The following is a 6481-nucleotide window of genomic DNA, read 5'->3' as shown; positions in this document are numbered from 1 at the left end:
GGATACAGATCGAACTGTAATCTCCAGGATATTATAACTTGGTATATTTGATCACCATGATGAGAGGAAGATGCCTATTGTTTTCAAAGGTCAAGGTCGTATCACTTTTTAGGAAAACCTTGTGGGCAGGATACAAACCGAACCGTAAGCTCCAGGATATTATAACTTGGTATATTTGATCATCATGATGAGAGGAAGGTGCGCATTGTTTTTCAAGGTCGTAGTATCACATAAGGAAAACCTTGTGGGCAGGATACAAACTGAACCGTAAGCTCCTGGATATTATAACTTGGTATATTTGATCACCATGATAATGAATTAGCTCACAGAGGACAGTGCTAACTTCACTAAAATATGAATCCCACTAAAATGTTTTCCTTGAGCAAAATCTACGGGCGTATTATGCCACATTGGCATTGCTCTTGTTGACTTCTCAAAAACCACTAAGCCAATTTCAACCAAAGTTGGCACAAAGCATCCTTAGGTAAAGGGAATTCTAAATTGTTAAAATAAAGGGCCAGGCCACCTTCCAAGGGGAGATAATCAAGAAAAGGTAAAAGTAGAGTAGGGTCATTAAAAAATCATCTTCTCAAGAGCCACTGAGCCAGAAAAAGCTGAGATTTATATGAAAGCTTTCTGATATAGTGCAGATTCAGGTTTATTAAAATTATGGTCCCCGGGGGTCGGATGGGGCCACAATAGGGGATCAAAGTTTTACATACGAATATATAGGAAAAATCTTCTTTTCAAGAACCACTGAGCCAGAAAAGCTGAGATTTATATGAAAGCTTCCTGATATAGTGCAGATTCTAAATTGTTAAAATCCTTGCCCCCGGGGGTCGGATGGGGCCACAATAGGGGATCAAAGTTTTACATACAAATATATAGGGACATTCTTTAAAAATCTTCTTCTCAAGAACCACCGAGCCAGAAAAGCTGATATTTACATGAAAGCTTTCTGACATAGTGCAAATTCAAGTTTGTTAAAATGATGGCCCCTGGGGGTAGAATAGGGGATCAAAGTTTTACATACAAATATATAGAGAAAATCTTTAAAAATCTTCTCAAGAACCACTGAGCCAGAAAAGCTGATATTTACATGAAAGCTTTCTGACATAGTGCAGATTCAAGTTTGTTCAAATCATGGCCCCTGGGGGTAGGATGGGGCCACAAGGGGGGATAAAATTTTACATACAAATATATAGGAAAAATCTTTGAAAATATTCTCCTTAAGAACCATTGGGCCAAAGAAGTTCACATTTACATGAAAGCTTTCTGACATAGTGTAGATTCAAGTTTGCAAAAACCATGGCCTCCAGGGGTAGGTTGGGGCCATAATAGGGACTACGGTTTTACATGCAAATATATATGGACCAAGGTGACTCAGGTGAGCGATATGGCCCATGGGCCTCTTGTTAAATAAGTCATTTTTTGCCATTTCGGGGTCAACCCCCCCCCCCCCTCCCCACACTCTCTCATGGGTGTATTATGATAAATAGTGTCGAATTTCCAGTGTTCACGTTAATATTGTAACTTTTTGAAATGTAAGGTAGGCGCGGACTTCACGATAACATTTATTCCGTAAATGTTACTGAATGATTTTTTGCTTTTAAAAACGGAATAAATAGCATGATTAGTTAACATGAGTAAAAGATATACAGATATTAGAAACTATTTAGTCCGTGTGCCGACTACCTATATTATATATCTACATGTAACCATGATAACGATATCGTTAAGTCCGCGGATCGAATAACATGCCGAAAGGTATGCATATACAAGTACGTGTAAGTTCATTTCGATCTTTTGGAAAATGTATCGTTTTATCATTAAATATTTATACGAATGACGACGAACTGATCGCCGGAAAAAATTCGATAATTTTGAAAAGGGGGGGGGGGATAGTGACCGTCACAATGTGTAAATAGGAATTAAAATAAATGCAATTCAAACACTGGAAATTCAACCCTTTTTATCATAATACTTTCTACAACACCAACATGCTTATCAAAACACCTTAATGATGAACATCTGCTGTGTTCTCACTGAATATCATATTGATTAAACGTGCATACAAAAACACCCAATGACATAATTTCTTATCATCTGATAGTCAATTTTCAAACCTTACAAAATACTGTAGAAATGACAGATTCCCAATATCCAGTAAAATATTAAAATTCACATTGCTCTCATTGTTTTAATTTGGTTGTTTTATTTAAATATGAAATTTCTCGATAAACAAGTGACAATTACAAGACATGATAGTAAAGGGCAGTGTTACATATGTAAGTAAGTGTTCCTCTTTCACCGTGTATCGTCACCCTTGGCTAGCGAAGGTGATGTAAGTACAATTCATTTGCAGTTTTTTTCGTTAAAAAGTAACTTGATTGGTAAAAATTCACTAGGCCTACCGACTCTCGCGTCAAAACAAATTCCAGCGTCAAACGAGAGTGTATTGCTTACTATGAAATCATAGGATATCGAATTGCCCAGAGATTCACATTCTTATTTTAAAAAAAATTATTTAAGGGACCGGTCAATATTTATTGGGGGGGGGGGGGGGGGACTGGTGCATTCCATATTTCCATTTAAAAAAAACAACATGTCTTATCTCCTAAAAATACAAAAAATGTTGCTGTCCTATATCAGATGTGTAATTAAAAAGTGTGTGTCCTATCTAATATATATATGTATGATTAAGCTTCCCAGAAACTTATGTCATTATTTGTTCGGTAATTTGTCTAGTGATTAAGTTACAAATCTCATTATTTTCATATAAGTTTTTTCTTTTTGTTAAATTGTTGTATAAAGTACTACGTTTTGCATATTTTTCTATTGCTGTTTTTTTTTCTGAATTGTCTCATGTACTTACAAGTATTTTTCACATCTCAGCATTCTCTATGAAAGGTGAAGATCTATAACGAACAGTGATCAATCTCATAACTCCTATAAGCAATACAAAATAGATATATAGTTGGACTAACACGGACCCCTGGATATACCAGAGGTGGGATCAGGTGTCTAGGAGGAGTAAGCATCCCCTGTCGACCGGTCACACTCTCCGTGTGCCCTATTAGTCTAGTCAATCTAGATCATATATGAGCAAAACCTCAAACTAATTGCAACAGAAATGAAAATTTGATTATTCATGCAAGAAAACACGTGCAAACAACATATTAAAAATCGGCTTTTGTATTTCGATGGGAAAATTGGAATTTTGGGGTAAAATGATGTGTTTTTTCATGAAAATCGCTAAAAACTGGAAATTGAAGAAAAGGTCCATTTCATGTAACATACAGTAAAAATAAGTTTCATATTTCAAATTTCAACCTGGAAATGTTCGATTAATTTTTTTTTTACAGCAGAATATATTCTTTCCTTGACTGTAATTTTTGGGTAAAATCTTGCTTTTTTGAATATAATTGTTAAAGATTGAAATTTTAAGAAGAAAACCCACATTTTGTCATACATTTGAGTCTACCAATAAAAAATTGAGGTTAGGATTTATTTTGAATACTGCTCTACAAGTAAGATATATAGATTATTGGCAATATATATGAAAAATACCATTTTAGGTAGGAAAACGTACCTTTTTCTAAAACAAAAATAGTGAAAAACTGGAAATGATAGCAAATGACTGTTTTATAGAAGATATGACATTGATCTTATAGATTTAAGAATAAAACGTCCAAATGCAGAACTAAACTTTTCTGCACCAAAATTCATTTTCCCTTTCCGAATTTTGGGCTGAAATCTTCATTTTCCTACAAAAATCGTTAAAAACTGGATTTTGGAAGAAAATGCTTTTTCCTGTCCATTAGGCATATATGAGTTACCACATGAAGATTTATACATTAAAATAAACTGTTAACACAAAACAAGTGCCCCTTCAAAAATGGTCTGTTAAAGATGACCTACATTTTTGCAGTTACTCCCCTTACATCGGACATTGGAGGCGCGTTTACCATTCCGGTCCTATGTTTCACATAAATACATGTAGTATTTTAAAACAAACAGTGTATAGTAAAGCTTACGTTACCAAATTCTTCATTAAGCTGAGTTTTAACAGTTTGTACTACATCTATGACGAAACAAGGTTCAGTTTCTTCCATTTTATAAAGAAATCTTTAATACGTGCACTTCGTCAAATTCTAGAGTTTGGGAAAGAAGGTGGGGGTTATAGCCGTATTTGACGTTTTGTTCTATCCAAATTATTGTGCAATTCCGAGCATTTCAGAAGTAATCTGTTTTAAAAACGATGGACACATAGAATTAAAAGCAAAATGAATCAGGCACGCAGCATCGTAAAAAAAGATGGGGGGAGGGGGTGAAGATAATTTCACAATATTGCCTGAAAATTGACAAGTAAATTTTAATCCAAAGTTATAAAAACCCTTGATGGTGTGTGTGTGTGTGTGTGTGTGTGTGTGTGTGTGTGTGTGTGTTGGGGGGGGGGGCTAAGGTTGTTCTCTCAGTTCAATTTTACACTTCCACTGTGTACAGTTCACGACAATGCTTTTTTTTTTTTCTTAAAAAGAGGAGGGCAACCTATCTGTCTAAAAATCGACCTCTGTACGTAAAAATTTATCAACTTTGCATGTAATGATAAAAGGGGTAGAGCCATTGTTGCTACGTGCCTGATAATTATATAAGTGATCATTTGAGTAATTGCAGTACAGTTCAGTCCATGTTTTTACAAGTACAACGGCTAGTGTCACAATTTGCCTTGCATTTACAGCGAATAATGTTCAAAAGTTTATCTGGCGCGACTTGTAATTTAGTTTTAACGGATACAAGAATTTCTGAAAGCAGTGATAAGCCCCAGTTCGAAGGATCCAAATTAGTCATTTCTTTAGTCCACTCTATGACTTAAAACAAATTCTTGCAGTGCTCCTCTTCTGCAGCTGTAGTGGCAATGACTGAACTTATAAAAATGATATTGTGTTAGACAATACTTCACAAAGCAAATCTCCTATAAGTGTCTCTATGGTATTCCATCGCACAAAGTCGATATGACACCGACACCAGAAGATATCTTTTTCTCTATGGAATCCTCATTTAGGAAGGTGACGATAATGAACAGTGATCCATCTCGTAACTCCTATAAGCAATACAAAATAGAGAGGTGGGCAAACACGGACCTCTGGATATACCAGAAATGGGATCGGGTGCCTATGAGGAGTAAGCACCCCCTGTTGACCGGTTACACCCGCCGTGAGCTCTTTATCTTAATCAGACAAACGGAGTTACCCTTATTCAATATCATTGTGCCAAAAACGGTATAACAATCGATATGAAACAAGTCAAAAAGATTTGACCCAATGATAGGTTGTATTGGCAAAGTAGATTGTTATAACGACCATAGAAGTTGCGAAATGTTGACTTAAGGACATGCGGGACGATGTGGCCAAAAATAACTCGTCAATGAATATTTTTTCTTTTTTTCATGAAGCACCATCAGGATGTCCTGTACAATGTGTATAAATTTCATGGCCACTTTCTAGGTATACAAGAGAGATAATAAGCTTTGAATTACCCCCCTTTTCGAAAATTGTGAATTTTACAAGATTATTCCGATTTTCAATTCAAAAAAATAATTTGATGGAATTTTTATCTATATCTTTTACAATAATTTTTAGAATATATGTAAAATATAAAATATATAATAATAAAATGCTTAAACATAACCATATAATAAGAAATTGGGAAAATTTAAGGATTTGGGGTGGAAATTGGTACTCAAAAACAGGGTAGCCCAGATACTAAATGAAGCACTGCTCAAAAACTTGTCAATGAATTTTTTTGCAAACACTTCAATTAAAAGCTATTCATATTGCCAACTTCCTGTTGAAATATGAAGGGGTGAAGCTAATCTTGCTTTTGAGATAGGCGTCCTTGAAGTTATACATTGATATGTTCACTTGGGGTTAGGCTTGGCGAAATATTTGTTATTAAGAACTTTCAAGCTTATATTCTTTTCATGTACAACTACTGTTAAAAGTAATGGGGGGTGGGACAGTCTCAATTTATTTGCACTACAAAATTAAAAATAAAAAGCTCAATGTCAAAGACAGGGGGGGGGGTGCAAGGGGGGGGGGGGGGGGGGCAGCCTAATTATCCGTGCCTGTTTTGGAATACATTGTTAGAAACTATATTTGTTTTGAACCTATTGAAATATTTAGAATTTTCATAATTATGAAACAAAAATTGAGTTAATGGAAACATTTTTTTTTTTTTAAAAACATACATGCATATATTAAACATGGCTTCGAACAAAACGTCTAATCTAGCTCTAAACAATACGTCTTCTTTCAAACCACGGGTTAGGTCTAGTTAACGCCAATATGAGCTACTACTTCCTTTACCAGATCAACAGCATTTCCGAAGCCATGGTAGCTAGTGTCGCTTGGCTCGATCGTCTCCATGCTATTTTTCAAGGTATTTATGTATCGCACATGTTGTGACTTTGCACCTTTTT

This window comes from Ostrea edulis, chromosome 7 (genome assembly GCF_947568905.1).
Source record: "Ostrea edulis chromosome 7, xbOstEdul1.1, whole genome shotgun sequence".
Lineage (NCBI taxonomy): Eukaryota > Metazoa > Mollusca > Bivalvia > Ostreida > Ostreidae > Ostrea > Ostrea edulis.
Note: the sequence above shows the minus strand (reverse complement) of the source record.